The 20,768-nt window shown below is 53.3% G+C and overlaps 1 protein-coding gene across 5 annotated transcripts in view; it reads left to right on the top strand.

The window, feature by feature from the left end:
• ZMIZ1 (zinc finger MIZ-type containing 1) overlaps positions 1-20,768 on the top strand; it is a 227,258-nt gene that overhangs the window by 23,325 nt on the left and 183,165 nt on the right. The gene's annotated exons all lie outside the window — the stretch shown is intronic.

Raw genomic sequence — 20,768 nt, 5'->3', positions numbered from 1 at the left:
ACATGGGTGTGCGGGCCTGCAGGGAGGGGGTGGCACTCTGAGAGGCTCTGGGTCCATGATGGTGACCAGGAGAGGTAAGCTCCTGGTCTACAGGGAGCCAAAGGAGGGAGGTGGGTCAACAAGGCGATCAGTACCCCCTTTTACAAATTATGATAAGTGTTCAGAAAGAAACAAGTAGGACACTGGATGGGGAATAACAAGGGATGGGTGTGGGGGCTTTAGGCAGGAAGCCTTTCCAAGGAGGGCCATGAGATGATGGTGGAGAGCCTGAGGGCAGAGGGAACAACCTGTGCAAAGGAGGGTTTCGACACTGGAAAGAGCTTGGCATGTTCTAGAAACAGAAAGGAATCTCATGTGGCTGGGAGACAGTGGGTAAGAGGCCAAGTGGCCTGAGACAATGTGGAGGTGGGCACCACACATGTCTTCCATCTTTTTTTAGGTCTTCCACTTGCCCCAGGGTAGCCAGCAGGGTGGCCAGGCTTGTGTGAGCATGAACTCATATTTGCCTGTGGGTTCCATGTGGGCCAGCCCCCTCCCCCAGCCAAGGGGAAGATGACAGATGACATTAACGGCTATTCCTGCCTCCTGTCAGCCACCTCCATCTTTGCAGCATGGATGGGAGGCCTGGTCCAAGCACTCGATCTGTCCCTGGCGTGTCGCTCCACAGGGGCACTGAGTGTGGCATTCTGTACCACCTGGTATCTCAGTGACCCTTCTGCTGTCAGAGAGAGGAGAAGGAATGGGATGGAAGGGCCCTCACTGAGGGTCCCAGGACAAGCCCAGGTTCTCCCACCTGAGGTCAGGCCTGGCCCTGCCACCTTTATTTACTTTGGTCCTTGCTCAAAAACTCTGGTAACAAGCTGCCTGAAATGAAATGTGAAGAACTCAAGATAATAATAAAATCAATTGGACTGTTTCCTCAGTAATTCTAGAGACTGATGCATCATTAATGTTGGTAATACAGTGCCTGTCAGATCACAAACTTCTCAATAAATGTGCAGCTGGCAAGCTCTGATAGAAATTGGAGGCAAGCAGAGAATGAGATTTGGGGCCTTTGATATATGGGGTGTCAGCAGTGCGGTGAAGTTTTTATCAATTTCTGTCACTTTGGGCTTTTGTACTCACTACATATGTGGTCTTCATGGCACCTCCCCATGGCTCCCTGGATGCTAACTGTCCCCCATCCCCTGCCCAGCAGTGTGAAGAAGAAGAGCTACCAGAGAGTCCTCAGCATTCATCCTGGAATCCTCTTTGGGGCCTAGTTACCAAGAACTTCCCAGGCAATGTGGTTGGGTTGATGGGCAAAGCCAGAGGCCTTTGGGCCTGACCCCATGGGTCCCTCAACTATGCCACAAGCATTTACTGAGTCCTTGCTGGGTCCAGGACACCACCAGGTCCTGCCCTTGTGGGTTCTCGGTGCTTTGATGGAAGCCTAGTGCATGGGGAGTAGTCAGTGGGTCATTTCTACCTAAGTGTCAAGAGTCAGAGGGAAGTGGAAGGAGTTCCTGAGCTAGTGTAATAGTTCATGTCTGCCAGGTAGACCAGGGAGGAGGGCCTGTTAGTCAGGGGCACTCATAGTCCCAGAAGGATGATGATCCTGGAGTTTACGGGGAAATGAGGCATTTGGCAGGGCTAGGCCCCCATAGCAGTGGAGAGAAGGGAGAAGTCCCCTGGAGGGAGCAGAGCATGGTGCTTAGTGCGTGGCCTCGGGAGCCCAGCTGTTGGGGCCAAAACCAAGCTCCTGTGCTTACTAGCTGGGCAACCTCAGAAAAACACCTCAGCTACTCTGTGCCTCAATTTTTTCATCTGTAAAATGGGAGGTTAGTAGCAGAATACACGTACCTTGGGAGGTTCTTGTAAGCATAATGGAATTAATGCTAATACAGAGCTTAGACGAGATTCTGGTCTATTGCGAGCACCTGACCAACACTGAAATTATTTTTGCGCAGTTATCTCGGTTAACCCTCTAGTGACTTGAGAACCAAACAGATGAGATGCAGAGAGGGGAAGTAGGGCATTCAAACACACAGCCCGTAGGAAGTAGGGCCGGGATTTGAGCCCAACTGCTGCCAGGCTGGGGTCGTGCACAGTGGGACTCCAGTGACCTGGGGAGAGGCAGTGGCAGGGAGACAGGCCCAGTTCAACTCCCTTCAGAGAACTGAGCCTGTGAGGTCATATCATTAGCAGGGAGGTAATTAGCACAGTGGGCAGTGGTGGGCCTGGATTTTGTTGGTGACTTCTGAGGGCTGTAGAAATTCTGAGACTTAGGACTTGAGTGTGTAACGTCAGAGTTGGTTCCTGAGTTTTGGCAGAAGGTGGGCTCTGTGTGGCAGATGAGCCAAATGGGAACCACTTTGTTAGCCAATTCCAGGTATGCTGGGTACTAAATGCTCCTACTGCCCCCTGCCAGGGAGCAGGCCCTGAGGCTTCCTTGACACCCACCCCAGAGCCATGGCTTTGGAAACAGAGTGAGAGGACCCCTGGGCTGTTTGGAGAACTGGAGGTGGAGTTAGGCGAAGGGGTGCATTCTGATGTAGCCGTGGTTGCCTTGGAAGTGGACTTGTTGGGAGCCCACCCTGAGGACCTGGGAGTTGGGTGTGCCCGTGCTAGCAGGCCAGTGCTCCTTGGGGCCTCCTGAACACAGGGTTCCTGACCCTGCTGGAGAAGAGTTCCTTCCCACCTGTCTGCCTTTGACGTGTTCTTCCCTCCCATGGCTTCACGGGAACCCTAGGATTTAGTCATTGGTTCTTTATCTGTGTTTGCTTTAAAAGGAAGGCAGAGTTTTGAGGTCCTCTGGGGCCTCATGAAAGAGGAAGCAATCTTGTTAGACTGGGGTGTGGAAAAGACAAAGGGGCCTATACTGGGAGCAAGCAGAGGTAGATCTGGGTCCAGGTCTATCCTAGGCACCCTGTGAGCCTCTTAAGCCTCCAGGATCCCTAGGAGATCTCCAGGAGCTGAGCCTGGGATGCTAGCACTTGTTCTTGGTTAGGGAGGGTGGCTGGTACTGCATTTCACAGGTGATTTGCCTGGGAGGTATCTCTCTCCATAACCCTACCCCCTACCCTGGCTCGGGCTTGGAGGAAGTGTCCCCTCCCACCCAGAGAAAGCTCAGGCCCCTGTGGGAGCTAAGGCCAGGTAAGGCCATGAGAAAAGCTGCAAAGCCCATTAGCTGCAGGTACCTTAGAAAAAGGATTAGGTGGTCCTCTTTTCACTACCTGGAGTGACTTACCAGGAGGCAGGTAGGAACGTGGGTGATTCTATCCTGAGTGGGTCCCACCACCACTGTTATATGACCTAAATCAGTTCTCAGGCCCTCTGAACACTTTCTTTATCACCAGAGTGGGGGTCCTTGTACCTACCTGATTGGGGGTCTTGTGGGACATGCCCAGGGATGCTTGGAACATGTCTGATGTTGAGTGTGAACCCTGTGCCAGGCTGTGAGCGGTCGATCCTGGTTTGACCCAGGAGCTCAAAGCTGTGCTAGGGAGTAAGACCGGCCAGCTACTCCCCACAGCAGGTGAGCCTGGTGGCTGCAGCTAGAGCGCTGCCGAATGGAACGACTCAGGTCAGCCTGCTGGGGAAGGGCATTCAGGGAGTGCTTCCCAGAAGAGGTGACCTACAAGCTACACTGCAAAGGAAGAAACAGGGTACTCAGCAAAAAGAGGACAGCAGAGTGTATCCAGCCTGGGTAGGTAGGAGGCAAGGCCAGGGAACTCGGCGTGGACCTGATCACATCTTATAGGGCCTTAAAAGCCATCATGCCCAAGAGTTTATCCTTGACACAAGGTCAACAAGACAAGATTTGGGGGAGAGGAGTGACGGAGCTAGCTTAGATTTGTAGAATGATTACTGAGGTGGCCACTTGGAGGATATTCTCACCGAGGCCCCAGGGAAACCTGCCCCAGGCCAGGAGAGAGGGCATGAGGGTCAATGCTGGTAGGGGCCTGGGCATGGGAGCAGGGGACCAAGCAGAGGTGGGGGTGGTCTGTAGGGGCGTTGGGTACTGTGACATCTTAGGGAACTGAGTTCCAAGAGCCATGGGGTGTCCATGACCCTCAGTGTTTCTGCACACAGACCCCCCCCCCCAGCTCTTGTTTAACTATGTAAATGCCAGGTCTCTCCCCAGCATATCTGAGCAGTGCACTTAGAAACCCGTCTGAGCAGTGCAGACCCAATGAGACACACAGTGGTGGGACACTGGGGGCCCTGAGGGGACAGACACCTCTGTAGGAAAACAGTGGAACTGATTACCGATTGCAGAATCGTGAAGGGACGGACACGTGGTGGTACTGTAGGGGGTGGACTTGTTCAGACAAAGGAGAGAAGATCAAGCTGTTACCTTGAAAGTTAATTCAGTAGACAGTCACAGAGCCCCCTTCCTTTGCTGGCTCTGTGGGTGATCAGGGCACTGTTCTTGCCCTGAGGGAGCTACTGACTATCTAATGAAGGGGGGCACATAGCACTGTCTAAGTGCTGAGCTCCCTCTGACGGAGAAAGAGGCAACAGAATCCATCCTCTGGTATGAGTGGGAAATTCCCAGGCCATGCAGCGAGAGAAGGGCATCCGAGACAGGGGGAATGGCGCCTACAAAGGCACATAGTACCAGAGGACTGTTGTCACAGGGGCACAGCACTTAAATCGGGTCAGCAGGCATGGACTTTGTTCCCATCTGGGGCAGCAACTCAGCCAGGCCTGTCCGGTCAGAGAAGGAAAGCCAAGGGTGGCTGGATCCTAGGAAGCCTGAGGTCCTCACCCTGGTGGCTGTTGCGGGTAAGGGAGAAACTAGTGCTTGTTGCAGGTGCTACCTGCCCAAGAACGGTGACTGACCGATGAGCCAGCCCACTAGCAGCCTGCGTGTCTCTTCTTGGCATGGCCCCACTGACGGGAGCTGTGGGGTTAGAGAAAAGCCTGTTTGTCCAGGAGGAGGGGCTGTCTCCAGGCAGGAGACTGGCACCTGCCCCTCGGATGTTAAAGTCCATCTGGGTAGACCAGGGCAGGGAGTGGGGAGGGAGGCCAGGTGATGACTGTCCTGGCAGGTGTGTCCTGTCATCCCAGAGACAAACCACAGAGCCCCAGGAGTCAGCACTGTTTCTTGTACTGTCCCCCTCCCCCAAACACACACACACACTGAGGGGCCATGATGTAAGGAACAAGGTGTCAGTTATTGACTACCAGTTACCTCAACACAGAGAGGTAACTGAGGACCAGAGAGGGGAAGAGGCCTGCTCTAGGTTACAGACGTGGGGCATTGGATCAGCCACTGGCTCCCAGGCTTCCTCATGGTACCATGGCCCCCAAAGGGATGAACTGGCTGGGGCCCCTCGTGGCTCAGGATCTGGCCACTTTTCCTGTAGCTTCTGCCTCACTGGCATCTCTACCCCTGGGAGGAAGAGCTGTCTGCCAGCAGTGAGAAATCTCCTCGTGGAATCGCAGCTCAGGCAGCGTTCTTCACCTCCCTCCGCTGAAAACCACCCAAGGAACCAAACCCAGAAATCCTGGTCCTCACCTGAGTTGGGCCAGGCATTACTTAGCCAAGTAGAAGATATGCAGTAGGAACATGGACATGGCAAAGCCCTGAACCCCTCCTGCCAGGAAGGCAGAAACCCCAGCTCTGGAAGTGTGTAAACATGGTTATTTTTAGCCCTTGGAGGGCTGTGGGTGCAGCAGCGTGACCTGCATTTGGCTCAGCCCCTTCCTTCTGCCCCACCCGGGAGAGGAGGCCTCCTTTGGCGCTTTGCCTCCTCCCTACCCCTGCCCCCCACCCCATCAGTCTTGGGACTGAGCCAGTGAGTTCCAGGACCCTCTAAGAAAGGAGCCAGGTGGAGGATCTCAGTGAGGCTGTCCGTGGCTGGGAGCTGAGGCCAAGACCAGATCACAAGGGGCAGGATGTGGTTTTCAGAGAAGCGACATTTCAAGCTGCAAGAGAAATATTGGAGCCACACAATTTCATGCATTTTCCTTGGGCTTTTATTTTCTTAATCCTTGTACCTTCCCTGGTCTAGATGGTAGGAGGTCCAATTCCCAAGTGTATGTGCTGCCACATTCACCATGGTATACTCCTGGGTGTGTAGGACACCTCTCAGCACCTCACCCAAGCCCCTACCCATGAAGTGGGGTAATTCTCACCCTGGCTGGTGAGCTAATGAGATCATGGATGTTCACTCATTTGTTCATTCAACAAACACTTGTGAGCATCGATTTTGTGCCAGACACTATTCTAACCAGTGGACAGAAAGCAGGGAGCCAGCCTAACATCATCAGGGTGGGGGCGAGAGACAGATAATAAGCACCTACAAAAACAATAATCATCTTACAGTAAGTACATGCAGTACAAGAATAATATGGAGTAATGTGTTATGGAGTGGCTGGAGTGAGGTGGGGGCATGGATTTTAGGCAAGGACAATCTGGAAGGAACTATTGAGAGACTTAAATAAAACAAAGCCAGCCGTGGTACATGGAGGAGATGGTAAGATGCAAAGGCCCTGGGGTAGGGAAACCAGTGGGCAGGGGAGCAATTATGGTGGTGGGGCAAGCACTACTGGGTGAGGGGAGCAGGGTCCAGATGCACAGGGCATGTGGGCTGTGAGGGATGCCTTGGGGGGAGTTATAATCAAGAAAAGATGTACTTTACAGCTACAGAGGAGACCAAGAGGGAAATGAGAGTGGGGGTGAGTGAGGGGCTGTTGCTTTTGCCCAGGCAAAGGAGCTGGAAAGAGGTGGGCAGACTAGAACACAGGAAGGGCAAACCAACTGTGGAAGTGGCAGGTGCTTAGCTAAAAGAGAGCATCAGAATCAGGGATAGCTCCTTCACTTTTGGATTTGAGGCCTGGGTTGGGGGCCAGTGAAGGGTGGAGGGAGACCAGGATCTGGGAGACAGAGGCTATTCTGCACACATGCAGTTGCAATATCTGTCAAAATTCAAGTGGAGAGTGTTGCTGAGGGGAGTGACCACATGGGGAGTTCCAGGCCCCAGTCTGGCACAGCTCTCCCCGGGGGCTCCGGCTCCCTGCCGGAGCCCCTCAAGCCAGGCTGTGTGGGCAGGTGCTCCCTCCAGGTCCCCCCTGGGGTTTGTCCCAGTACATCATGGATGAGGGCCTCCTGGTTCTCTGGCCTGTAGGCAGGTGTGGTGGGCAGTGCCTGCAGCCTGGATGCAGAGGGAACTGAAGGCTCTGCCTAAAAGACTGGGCCGGCGAGAGCAGAGGCATCCTGCTGGGGAATGTTGGAACACCATTTGCTGTTGGTACACCTGAGTCCTAGGAGTCACTACCACCCCTCCTTCTCAGGTGGATTGACTTCTTAATTGTGAAGTAGCAATAACAGCTCCTGGTGCGTCAACTAGGATGTCAAGGACAGAAGGAGCAGCAACATGTTTGGGAATTTTAAAAACAAAACTGGTTCCCTTCATTTTGTCATCAGCCAGCTTTGTGACCTCGAATATATATCCCCTCCCCTCCCTGAGCCTTGGAATTCCCACCTGAGACACCAGGACGAAGCAGAAGGTCCTTGGGGCCCTGCAGTGATTGCACCTCCAGCTTCAGATGCTGCATTCTGATGACAGAGGTTTGGTATTGAGGGTCAGGGTGTGAGAAAAGGCCTGGAGGCTGGGCTGTGGAGGCACCTTGCAAGGTGCTGGGGAGCAGATGGCGTAGAAGGATGGTCACAGGAAATGATGGGAGTTCCAGCCTGCCTACTGCAAGGTAAAGGGAGCCAGCTTACCATACAAGAAGATGTGCCCTTGAGAAAATCTCTTGGCTTGTTAAAGCCTCAGTTTTGCCATCTGCAAAATGGGAGTAATAAACATCACTAACCTCAGAGGGGGGAACAACTACTGAGGTAGCATGAGGAGAGTGCCTGGCTCAGCTCCAGCTTGTAAAATGTCTTCGACTTCCAGAGGTTGCCTTCTCCTTGTGCCTCTCCAGTTTGCAGCCAGAATCCAAATTTCAGGGCAGGGCTCTTTTGCTGTTGGGCCTCCCTGTGAGAGCCACAGCCTTGGGCCTGGGAGTCCTGCCAAACCCAACCCTGGAGGCAGTGAACCTCACCGTGGCCTTCGGGACTGGCCCATTGGCTGTGGCTTTCTGAGCCCCAGCCTCAGGTATGACTAGCAGCAGCAGTAATGAGCTCTCTGAAATCACACCAGTTTTGTGCTTTATTCCTCAAAGAAGAGCTGGCTTTGACTTCCTGTCAGCAGTGCTGTGGTTGCTGTTGTGTTGTTGTTGTTGTTGTTGTTGTTGTTGTGTGTGTTTTAACCGCTCTGGGCTTCAGAGCTGTGGTGGAAAGTGAGGAAAATAGCAGATGCTGTATCCATTTGCCACCAAACTGTCTTGAAATGCTATAAATATTTTCCATGAAGACAAGCTTCCCCAGCCCGATGTGTTAGTTACCTCCTGTCTGAGAAGGTGATTCCTGAAAATTAAGACAAATAACCTCTTAAATCACAGTTGTTAACCTCAGGTGTAAAAACTGTTACCACGCCAGCCGTGGGTCAGAGAGACTCCACTCTAACTGACTGTATGTGGCAGCCGCAAGGGAAGAACCTTTTGCTTAGTCAGAAGGCCCGAGTCAGAAGTCTCACTCACTGCTGTGCGGCCGCAGGCTGGTGGGCTACTTCTCTGAGCCTGTTGTTTCCTCATTTGTATAGCAGTAACTTGTTACCTGCTACCTCTCACAGACAGCAAGCATCACTGAGCTGTGCTGTGTTCCTTAAAAGTACCCAAAGTGACTCAGAGGTCTGTGCCCTGCATCGGTCACAACTGAGCAAAGACCTCTGCCCCCCCCGCCGTCCCCTCCGACCTCTGGCTGTGTTGAGGACAGTGTCCAGAGCCTGGGTGGTCTTTTCAATAGAGACAGCCCTGGGAGCCCCCAGAAGGCAGGCTGCAGAGAAATGCCATTGTTTACTCTCCTGCACTTGTTTGTTTTCACATTTAACTTCTATTCATGGTGAGCAAGGCTACTTTTGTATTTCAGGTAATACGATAAAGTTTTTTTAAATAAATGTATTTTGTAAAAACTGTTCATTGATCTCAAGAAAAATATTAAATAAATGGCAGTCTAGATGGCAGGAGGAAATGACAAGACCAGGAAGCTGGTTAGGGAACATGTGGGCTCTGCAAACTGGCCAGGTTGCCCTTTTCTCTCTTGTTCACCTCTGTGAACTTTTCCCTCCTTCACCTTTTATCTCCTGGTAAAGGAGTGGACAGAGAGAGGCTATTGGGAGGACATTTTGTTCCATTGGCTTTTGGTGCCACAACACTCAGAGGTGACCACTATACCCCATAACAGAAGGGGCCATGGTGTCCCTCTGTCAGGGCCCAGGCCTCTGCCCAGTATGGTGGGTCCCTGCTGGAGTTGTGATAGCTGCTCTGCTGACAGGGATGTCAAATACCACAGGTTTTGGATTGACAGCCTGGAGTGCTGCTCAGAAAAGTAATGCCATGGTCACATGTGAGCTCTGAAAGAGGGTATGGGATTGATTGGTGATGTCTGCCATAGGTGTGGGAAGGAAGCTGGGTGCTATACCTGCCTTTCTGTCACTCAGGTGCTCCCCCAGGCCTGCGGCTGAATCCTGCCTGCTTTGTAGCACCAGTGCCAAGCATGGTATCAACCAGTGACAGAGCCAGAGCTCCTGTTGGAATGAAGTAGGTGCTCCTAGAGCAGCCCTTGCCCATTATGCAGGGGCCATTCCCCAACCAAGTCACAGGCCCCAGAGAATCAGCACCTGGCCCTGTGCTCATGAAGCCCATGAGTGGCCTGTCCCCCTCCCCTCCATGGCTAGCCCCAGGCTGCACGCAGGGTAGCTGCCCAGGAAGTGTGCTGATCAAACCCAAGAACAATGGATACACTGCCCAGGTTTCAGATCCCTCATCCATTGTTCCTGAGGGCCCTGCCAGAGCAGGCATGCAGGCGATTGGCTTAGAAATCCTGGCTGCCAGATATACAGACATCATCATCATCATGCTCTGCCATCATCCTCAGAGTGCTCACTCTACCATTGTCTTCATATCTAACCTGCACACCAGGCGGCCCTATTTGCCCCTATTTTGCAGGTGAGGACACTAAGGCCCGGAGTTGACAAGTGACTTGCTTGAAGTCACACAGCCAGTTAATGCAGAGACCTGGCCTGAACCCAAGACATTTATCTCTTGGCCACTTTGCCTTCCACTCAAAAAAATAGCTCAAAGAACTTTGTGTACCCTGGTATTTAAACTTTCTTCATTCATTCATTCATTTGGGATCTTTGTAGCCTTGTAGGTAAGAGCTCTGGAGCCAGATGGACTGCTCTGCATTACAACAACTTCCTGGCCATGTGGTTTTGGCAGGTTTCCCTCCCTGTGCCTCAGCGTTCCCATCAATAAAATGGGCATAGACACCACATGGGGCTGTTGTGACGAATAGCATGTTAACCATGCCTGGCTCCGCGTGAAGGTTGAATTCAGCCTGGGTGGGGGAGTGGTTTGCAGTGCCAGCCTCCGTGCCTGACACACTGAGGGATTGTAGAAGTGAGCTGACAAAAGCAGCTTGTGGTCTGGTGACTGGATGGTGAGAGGAAACCTGCACATCAAGAGAGAACTTTTTGGGTGGATAGACGAAGTCAGCAGTGAACCAGTCACCACGAGGGGTGGCAGGAGGGACAGTGTGTGTCAGTCCCACTGCACAAGTGGGCGTTGAGAAGGCTTACCCCTCGGAGGAAGGCCATTGGAACAGGGATTGCTGAGGGCAGGAGGGCCTGCCAGGCTGAGTGTACAGGGGCACAGAGGCTTGAAATGGGGTGACCCCGGGGTCCAGTCCTAGGGCTCTGGTGCAGGGGGACTTGCCTGGCACTGGTGCCAAGATAACAGCATCTAGGACTTCTCTGGACAGAGGTAGATAGTTCCCTCCCCCCACACCCTGTCATCCCCTGCAGCTGAGGCCTATGGACTCCACTGTAGGGTGGAGTGAAGGTTGAGAAGTGGAAAGGCCAATTGGTTTGTCCCAGTGGTAGGCAGTGAGGATCTTGCCCCAGAGCAAGTAATTGTCTATTGTTCGTCAGGTGATAAGCCAGCTCTCTGCCATCTGTCTGTCTGCCTGCCTGCCTGTCTTGTCTTTTCTCTCTGTGTCTGTCTGTGTGGTGCAGTATAAACATCCCCTCCTTAACACACCACCACCATGGACCTGCTTGCAGGCCTGCCCTTAACACCCCAGCCCACCCAGAGACCCATTTGTTCTGCTGCTGGGGCATGGGGCCTACTTGTAATCCACCTTGCTTCACCACAAGATACAGATGGTTGTGTTATTAATAGTCATAATTAATCAGCATCCATGCAGGATCTTTCCCCTGGGCAGCAGATCCTCAGGGCAAGCAGCCCAGAAGGTCCCTTTGTAGTCCCCACTTACAGATGGAGGATGGGAGGCAGGAATGGAGGTGACTTACAGGAGATGCAGCTGGGAGTGGCGCCAGGCCCAGATCCCAGGTCTGGTAGCAGCACCCCATTGTTCTGCCCAGAAGTGGACTCTCCCCAACACCCATCTTCAGCCCTGGTTCTGGGGTGCTTGTTGCTGGGAGAGAAGTCCTCAGCACTGGGGATAGGAGGACAATGCTCAGCTTGTGGCTGAACTTGGGGGTCTCAGATGAGAGCAGAAGAAGGAGGTAGATTGGAAAGGCCAGAGGGAAGCAGGGCCTAGTAAACATGAAGGACAGGGATCTTATTGGTGGGTAAGGAGGTAGCCTTGGGTGGCATGGGTGCTAAATACCAGGTACACATCCACCCCCACCCAGACAGTGGTCCTGGACTGGATGTGGGCTCTTTCTCCATTCTAAGTGCTGCATCCTAGGGATGATTTAATGCTTGCAGCAGGCAGCTTCCTGATGGATGGGTCTGTTCTGGACAGGCCTGACTCCATGAGCACAGCGGCAGTGAGGAGCCCCTTGCACAGTTCTGCAGATGGCTGCTTGCCCACCTGCTGCCCTCGCCTGTTCTCTCGGGCCCTGTGTGTGTGCGTGCACATCAGAGCTGTCCATGTCCCAGCTCAGTGGTCCCCAAGCACCCCGAATGCAGGTGTGCACTGTTCTGGGTGTGAGTATATATGCAGATGAACCCATGTGCCTGGTGAACATGTGTGGGTGCCTGCATACACCAGTGAGGGGAGTCCATGCATCTGTGTGAGTGCATGCACATGTGAGTGTCCTTGTCAGGGTGTGACAGATACATGCAGGCAGCCACCACCTCATTTTGTTTTCCTCAGACAGATGCCATCCACTCACATACCCACACACTTGTACACACATGGTGACCTGTGTGGCTGGCTGAGACATCCCAGCCTCTACCAGTGAGCTCATCACTGAGAGTCCATTATGGTAACTGAGTGCAGAGTGCCCTGGCCCAGGGGTCCTGCAGGGAAGTGAGGAGGTGAGCTCATCCTCAGAGCATCTCGGGCCCATCCCCATAGCTGGAGGCTGGGACAGAGGGACGCAACACCTGGTCCAGCCCTGTGCTGTGCTCCTGAGCCACTTCCCACCATGTCTACAAGCCTGTGCCTACTGTGCCCAGCCTTGGGGACAGTCTTGTATTATGGAAGAAGCCCCATTGAGCATCAGGCAGATTAGGGCACTGTCACCAGCATGGCACCAGCTCTGTCACCAGAGTGGCAGCTCCCTCAGTCTCTCCCATTCTCAATGCTTTTAACAGTAGCCTCCTTGTGGGGTTGGTGAGCAGTAAAGGGGTATATAGGCTGCTAGATAAATCAAGGCTCTTTCCCCAGCAGACCTTGGTTTCCCATCTGTAAAATGGTAATGGTAATAAACACTGGACTGTTTCAAGGACTGGGTGAGAAAAGGGCTCTGTGGAGGCTGTGGGGTGCTGCCCACCATGCTCGTTTCAGCTCTGGGAATGTGAGACAAGGGCCTCTAGGCACACGGGAGTGTGTTCTGTATGGGGACCCAGGTCAGATGCTTTGATCTGAATCCCCAGCTGCCTTGGGATGTGGGTGGGTCACTTTCATCTTCACCTGCATCTCTAGGAACTGTGGGTTCCTCATCCTTCAGGAGGGCATGTTAATAGTATGTGCCTTGTGGTGCGGTGGAAGGGTTCATGGGAAATGTGTATCGCATTTAGCATAGCATTTGACACAAAGCAAGCGTTCAAGGCAGCAGAATTTGTTGTTTTGCCAACCTTACTGCCATACAGGTGGACACTGTTTGCAACACAGGTGACCACAGAGTGCACACTGTATTAACATCACATCACAATATTACCTATGGTTCCAGACCTCGTTTCCCTCAGTCCCCTCCCAAGAAGAATCTTCAGAGTTGCTCAGATGGGCTGTGGTGAAATCGCACTCCCAGCTGCATGATGGCACCCTGGGGAAGGAGGTAGTCCATGCTGACTTCTTCTAGCTCCTGAGAATCAGGATCCCAGGCCCCACCACAGCCACCTGGCTACCCAGTAGGAGGCCAGCAATCACCTCTGCCCCTGCTTCAACTTCATTCCAGCTGACCTGAGGCCTGAAATGAGGCCCAGAGGGGAATGCTGTGCCATCTGAGAGGGTGAGGACTGCAGACCCTCCTATAAGCCTAGGTGCTTCCTCCTGCTGGCTGCAGACTGAACCTAAGAGCAGCCCCCTCACTTGTGGGCTTTCTGGTCTGTGCCCTGCCTCATGCCAGCTGCTGGGGTCCAGAAGATGTGCAAAGTCCCCATCCTGGCAGGGGCTTCACTGAAGAAATGAATCCCTGGTGCTCAAGCCATGGCAGACAGACTCAGCCTAGACTGTAAGGGTTCAGAGGTGTGAGGGCCCATTTGGGCCCAGATGAGCATGGAAGGGAGGTGGGCCAGGCTGGAAGGACAGGGGATTTAGCTTGCTGGAAGGGACAGCATTCCAGAAGGACAGAAGTATGTGGGCAAAAGTTTGGAGTCGTTCCTGGGAAAAGGCATGCCCTCTCCTGTAAGACATCTGGGCTCTTCTGGCCCAGACAGCCTCAGCGCTCCATGCCCAGGGGCTGTGGGGTGAAGCAGATGGCCTGTGGGGGATGGGGTGGGGGGGCGGGCACCCTTGGCCTGAGCCAAGCGAGGCCAAGTGGCCCACACAGGCCAGAGCCTGAGACCTTGGCACCAGCCACTTGGAGCTCTCAACTCCAGAGTTAATGATTCATTTGTGGCCAATTTCTGCTGGCCTTTGCCTGGAAATTCCTAAGCCTGCCCCTTCCCTCAGCTCCAGGAGCTCCAAGAGTACAGTCTCACTTTCACTTGGCTGAGAACGTCTCACCCACTCTCCAAGGAATGGTTTTCAAAATTATAGCAGGAAAGACACAGGTTAGCCATTAAGAAGAACTGATTCTGGGCTGCAGGCCAGGGGGCTGGGGTGGTTGGTTTCAGTGTAGTACAGTTGAGGCCCTTCTCTGACCCTGAGTACCAAGTGCTGAGGGAAGGAACCCTGTTGGTGTTCCAGGCGCCACCACCCCGCCCCCATTTAGTTCAGAGCAGATGTGAACAGAATCCAGTCTAGTATAATGTGAAAAGTGTTGCAACAGTTACAAGGAGGTTGGTGGGGCGTGGGGGGTGGGGGCGGGCAGGGGCGGGAATAGAGCTTGAGCCACAGCAGGACTTGGTTGGTTAGAGAAAGCAGTAACACATGCAAAGGTTCTGGGGCATGAAAGTCCAGATGAGATTGTTCAGGAAGGTTGAGTTAGTTGTTGTGGTATGGCTGGAGCCTAAAGGTTATGAGAGACTTCTAGAAGTATGGACACAACTTACAGGTGAAGGGTTTAAAGGCCTTGGAAGTTTGACAGTGGGAGGTGCTGGCAGTGGGGAGTCAGGGCTAGTCCCTCAACAGGTGTGTTTGATTTGGGTTTGGGGGTCACTTATCCATTTGCATCTCTATTCTGTGGGTCAGCTCACCTTCCTTGACAGCCTGCTCTGTGCCAGCTCAGGCTCTAGCCTTGCACAGGTCCCTGTACCCAAGTGGAGGAGGACTAGAGGGAAGGGGTCCCGTGTAGCAGTCCAGGCAAGGGTTGGCAGGGCCTCAGCAGAGCCCAGGGCCCTGGTGTGAGCACAGGGCTGTGCAGAGGCAGCAGGGTGGCTGAAGACTTCTATACTCACCCAGGCCTGTCTCCCCAAGCCCTTGGGGGACTGACAGGGGTGTTGAGGCAGCCTTGAGGAACTGAATGTTCCCGGCAGACTGTGGACACCCCCCACCCGCCGGAGGTTACCCCTGTCCTGTAAGATCAGCCTGGTCTTACGGAGTCCACACGTGCAAACTAGCAGACTGAGGCCCAGAGAGGCACAGGTCAGGGACCCGGTCTCCCAGACCTGGCTGGTGACACATGTTTTCCCCCTCCCCCCGCAAATTTAGGAACATTTCCCCAAACCTGGTAAAATAGAACAGCCTGATCCTCCAGGTCAAAATGTCCAGGGGCTTGGAGGTGGGGCTTCCATTATGTCTTTCATTTTGCAAATTTAATTTCTTCTGATTATTTCTTGACAGTCCCAGGCGTTGGCGGTAAACAACCACTCTCCCCAGAATGTTTCCCTGTGACAGCAGCTTTCTCTGCCGAGGGTGCTATCAACACTTGGCAGGGCATCTTCCCAGCTCCCTGCTCCTGAGAAGCTAGAGCTTCTGAAAGACATTAAAGAATGTGGCTCTCTCCCTGTGTGCTGGGACGGTGTAGGGGCTGGGGCAGTCATGGGCTCAGTCTCTTTGTTCCCCGCAGCAGCCAGCAGCTCAGCCTGGCCTCAGCCTGGCCTCAGAGCCTTAAATGGCCCCTGGTTGTGGACAGTCCCCAAGTGGAGGGCGGGGTGGGATCGGGTGTCCTCTGGCTCCTACAGCCCTGGTTTTCAGGTCCTTGGCACAGCTCAGGGCAGGAGAGAGCCCGTCCCCCCACGGCAGCTTTGCCAGGCCTGTCTGTGGCCAGGAGACCAGCAGTGTCCCAGCCCTGCAGCTTCGATGGTCTGCGTCATGCTGGCTTAGGTGTCCTGAGTCAGAGCCAGGAAATAGATCTGCTGTGCGAGGGTGGAGGTACCGCTGCCCTGGGCAGCTGGGGTGAACCCCAACCTCCTGCTTGTCCACACTGGAGTGCATCCCTCCTGTGGCCTGGATTTGACCAGTGGCTGGAAGAGAGGCTGGGGTGTCAGTTGGCTCCCTACTCCATTACTGTACCCTGCTCCTAACCCCACACCATCACCGACTGACATGGACAAGAAGGAGTGTTGAGACCCACACACAGCTAGGCTGCTGTGTCTTTGCTGGGGCCAGACCTGGACTGCTTTGCTGTAGTGCCCTTCCAGACTTATCCTCTGGGCAAGATTTTACCCAAGAATTACCTCTTTGGTGAAGCCTTTCTTGGAAGTCCCTCCTCCAGCCTCAGCTGTCCCCTTTTCCTTTGAGCCACCCTCTGGGGGTTTCCTTTAGGACTCCTGATACAATGTGTGCAATCACATTTTCCTGAAAAGGGCTCCCACATTTACCTGTGTGAGTGCTTTGAGACTGATGTGTCTTTGTATCCTGAATGCCCGATGCATAGTAGACACTCAATAAAAGCAGGCTGGATTTAATTGGGGGGGGTTCCCCAAGGCAGTGCCAGAGTCCACACGGAAGGCAGGAGTTTGCAAGCGCCAGAGTCCCTTCGAAGGCTTGGTGGCCAGGGTGATCGCTGGGGCTGCGGCAGCCCCAGCTCCTCTTTGTTGGGCAAGGAGCTCCCCAGTTCCATCCAGCCAGTGCCTTCCTTGCCGCTGGAGCCGGCTCCCTGGGTTGCCGTGTGATCACTCTCCAGAAAACACCCCAGTGGAAACTGCATGAATGATTGATAAGAGCTGAGAGCTGTTTAATTTTTCCCCCTGTTTAATGGCTATCAATAATTTAATACGCTCTCTGTATGTTTTTAAGAAATAGCACCCATTTTGCCGTCTCCGGTTTAGCGGGCTAAATGATTTAAGTGTTGGAAATGTGCTCTGAGGATGGAGGCTGAGTGAGTCAGAGGAATCTGGAGGCTGGGGGTGGGGGAGGCAGGTTCAGAGCCAGCCAGCTGTATCTGGGCCTGGGTGTGTGTCTGTGTGTGTCTGTGTGTGTCTGTGCGTGACTGTGTGTGTGAAGGTGGGAGGGAGGGAGGAGGGAGGGGGCGGGTAAAAGCCAGTGCCTCTCTGCTAAGAGCAAGATAATTGCTTTTCCGGGTCTCACTGAGCAGCAGCTGAACAGCTGTCAGCTCACTTCTCGCACACCCCCCCCGCCGCGCCCCCCGCGCCCCCCCGCCATTGCTGAGCTTTCCTGGATGACTCTGGGGGGCCCGGGGTGGGGGTGGGGGCTAGGAAGGAGCTGTTGCTGGTACCACCATGGGCCGAGAATCCCCCTCCCCCTGACATCTTTGCCCCTTCTAAAGCTTTCAAATTATTTTTATTTTAATGATGCAGTTAGCTTGCTGCTGGTGAGTCTTCCAGATGCGGTAGGGATGGTGTGGAGTGGGGGTGCAGAGTGGGGTCTCAGAATCACTAATCTTGGGCCCCAAAGGGACCTGGAAGGTCATCTGCCAGTGCTTCCCCTAACTTTCCAGATGCAAAGGATCACCTGAGAGGACTTATTAAAAATTTAAATGTCTGGGCTGCATTCCAGACCCAGACTTCCATTCTCAGGGGAGAGGCCTGGGAAGCTGTGGGTTTAACAAGCAGCCCAGGTGATTCTTATCATCAGAGGAGTTGGAGAAATACAGAGGCCAGCTCAAGTTTGGATGCGTATATCACCGAGAGCAACACAGAGCTGATGCCCTCTGCTTGCACGCCTCTGGGGATGCTGTGCTCTCTATCTGTGAGACAGCACACCCACCTGTGGAAGATGAGGCCCATCCGGCTGCCCTTATGTGCGTGGAGTTACCTCTTCTGCGGGACAGACTACTTCTCCTGGGTTATCCGTGCCTCTTTGTTGGGCAAGGAGCTCTCAGAGAAAATGTCTCAGGGTGAGGCCAGACATGGGAGTGGGAGGGACTCTCCTCTCCAGGCCTAGGCGCTGGTTCCCAGGGGCAGGCTGCTGACATGGTGCTGTGGCCTGCCCCAGGTGGACTGCAGTGGGCACATCGGCACACTGTTCGTAGGTACCATGAGGACCCTGAGGGAGGCAGAGTGCTAGGCCTCAGAGCTGTCTTGGCCTGTGGGGCCAGTCCTCCCACAGGAGAGAAAAATGTGTCTCATCAGAGACTGTTAACTAAGCAAGATCTCTCAGATGACAGTGGGTCTCATATCCATTGAGGACAGAGCTGGAATTGCCAGGATGGAAAAGGGGGCCCAGAGAAGGGCATCCAAGCCCGAGGCCCAGGAACTACAGGTCAGTTGAGACCCCACCCCAGTCACAGGAGAGATGTGGGGCCAGGGGAGGACTCCCACCTTTTGGCTCAGTGCTGATGGAGATTGGAGGGTTTCAGACAGAGCCGATGCCTGTCTGCCTGGCACAATGGCTCTCTTTTGCTTTGCCTGGCCATTTGCTTTGTTTTGGCAGAGCTGCAGCGCTGACTGCTAGTCAGGCTTGCTGTTTTATTTTAATAGATAATTAAGAGAAAAGGAGTGGTACACATTTTATGGGTGTCATCATCCACTGTAAAACAGAGGACCTCTGAGGTCCTTCCCCACTCCGTAGACCCTCTTTGAAACCTGAAGTTTATCCCTGTCCTCAATCTATCTGGGAGAGGCCGGGTCCAGGGAAGTGTTGCCCTGTGAATGAGACTTGTGATGACCAGTCCCCCCTTAATGCCCAAAATCCTGCTCTAATCATCAGTTTCAACCCTAAGGAAGAGGAAAAAGGGTGTTATCTGTCCCTGACAGGGCCCCTGTTTCGAGAGCTCCAAGAGCTGTGGAGACAGAAGGGAAAGACTTAACCTCACATTCAGGAAGACCCCACCCCAGAGAGAGAGCTATATGAATAGAGACATCTGGGCAAGGCCTGAGTTGCTCAGAGAAGGCTTCCAGGAGGAGGTGCCACCTGCCGTCAGGCTTGAAGCACAATAGAAAGGGGAAGAGCATCCCAGGTGCAGAGGTATGAAACAGCACTATGAGTGTGTAGAGAAGAGTTAGGTGAAGCAGGCAGGCCAGGGCGGGGCTGAATCTGGTACACTGGGCAGGCAGAGAGCCACAGGTTTGTTTTAGCTTCTACTGAAGTGTTACTTCCATTCAGAAAAGTGTGCATATCTTCAGAGTAGCTTGACAAATTGTCACGCAATGAACACACTCATGTATCTATCACACAGATCAAGAAGCAGGACATCCAGGCCCCCCAGACCCCCTTATGTGCTCCCTTCTAGTCACTGCTACCCCCTCAAGCATAATGACTATCCTGACTTTCAACAGCTTACTGTAAGTTATCTATTGCTGCCCCAAACCACCCCCAAACTTAGTGGCTTAAAACAAGGAACCACTATTTACTGTGTCTTATAATTCTGTGGTTTGCCTGGGCAGTCCTCTGGTTTCCCTTGGGCTTATATGACCTGAAGGGCCGGCTGGACCGGAAGGTCGAAGGAGGCCTTAGTCACATCTGGTAGTTGGTGCTGGCTGTTGGCTGGGTGGCCTCAGTTCTCCTCTGTCCCCCAGGAAGGTGGACTGGCTTCCTGCCATGGCCAGGCAGTATTCAGCAGGGCCAAGGCCAGAAACCTCTTGCCAGCAGGACCTCTTGAGGCCTAGGCTCTGTAAGTCATAGAATGCCACTTCTGTCAGGTCCTGTTGGTCAGAGCAAGTCTGGAGGCCAGCTCAGATTCATAGGCGATGGATAGACTCCACCTCTTGACAGGAGGAGCTGCAAAGAGTCTTTGGCCATATTTAGTCCATCACAAGCACAGAGTAGTAGTTTGGCCTATTCTTGACCTTTGTCTAAATGGACCTCTTAAGCAGGTTATCCACTGTGTCTGGGTTTTTTGCTCAACATTAGGTTCATAAGATTTATCTCTCTTGTTGGATATAGTTGCAGATCATTCATTCTTACTGCTGTGTGGTATTCCATTGCTTGCATACATCAATTTATCTAATTCCATAGTTGATAGTTATTTGGGAAGTTTTCATTCTTTGGCCATTATTAATAGCACTGCTGTGAACATACTAGCATACCTATTTGGTTGACCACATGCCCATGTTTCTGTGGAGGTAGAAATGCTGGGTCACTCTTAGGCTGCAGGGTGGGAGATAGTTCCAAACTATTTTCTCCAAGCTGATGAGTGGTGTGTGCCCCACTAGCAGTATTTGGAAGGTCCAAGAGGGCTTCTTGGAGGGGAGTGAGGTGGTTAGTGGGGGGTTAAAAAAGTCCCCAGGCTAAAGATGGATGGAGGGATATCTCTGACCGTGGTGTTCCCTATAATATCCCCTCTTGGTCTACCCCTAGCCTCAGGCCTCCAGGCTGGGAGAAGTAAGGCCATCAGACCAGATGGCCCTATTCTGAGTGTGATGTCTCCTGCTGTACTTTTTCCTACCTCAGGGTCCTCCTACTGTCCACTCTCTTGTACCCAGAAGCTGCCTTCCATGGCTGGCCTGATCTGCCAACAGTCAGGGAAGCTAGGTGCCTGCAGGAGCTGACGCCCGGGGTAGGGGAGCTGGGGATTGCCATAGCAGCCTTTATCCAAGACAGCTCTGGGCAGTGGGTGGAGCCAGGAGACTTGGGTTCTACTTCCAACCTTGCCACTGTCTTGCTGCGAGATCATGGGAGGAAACCCTTCCCCTCTTAGGGCTCCAGTTTCCTTATTTATAAAATGACAGACAAGAATATCAGCCTCACCAAGTCTCCTTCCTCTCACCAACCTGATCCCTGGATTTCAGAATCTAATGGGGAATGGCATCAG

Source organism: Phyllostomus hastatus, unplaced genomic scaffold (genome assembly GCF_019186645.2).
Source record: "Phyllostomus hastatus isolate PE091 unplaced genomic scaffold, TTU_PhHast_1.1 phas_contig_38, whole genome shotgun sequence".
Lineage (NCBI taxonomy): Eukaryota > Metazoa > Chordata > Mammalia > Chiroptera > Phyllostomidae > Phyllostomus > Phyllostomus hastatus.
The sequence above is the reverse complement of the archived record's forward strand: the minus strand, read 5'-3'. Positions and strand labels throughout refer to the sequence as shown.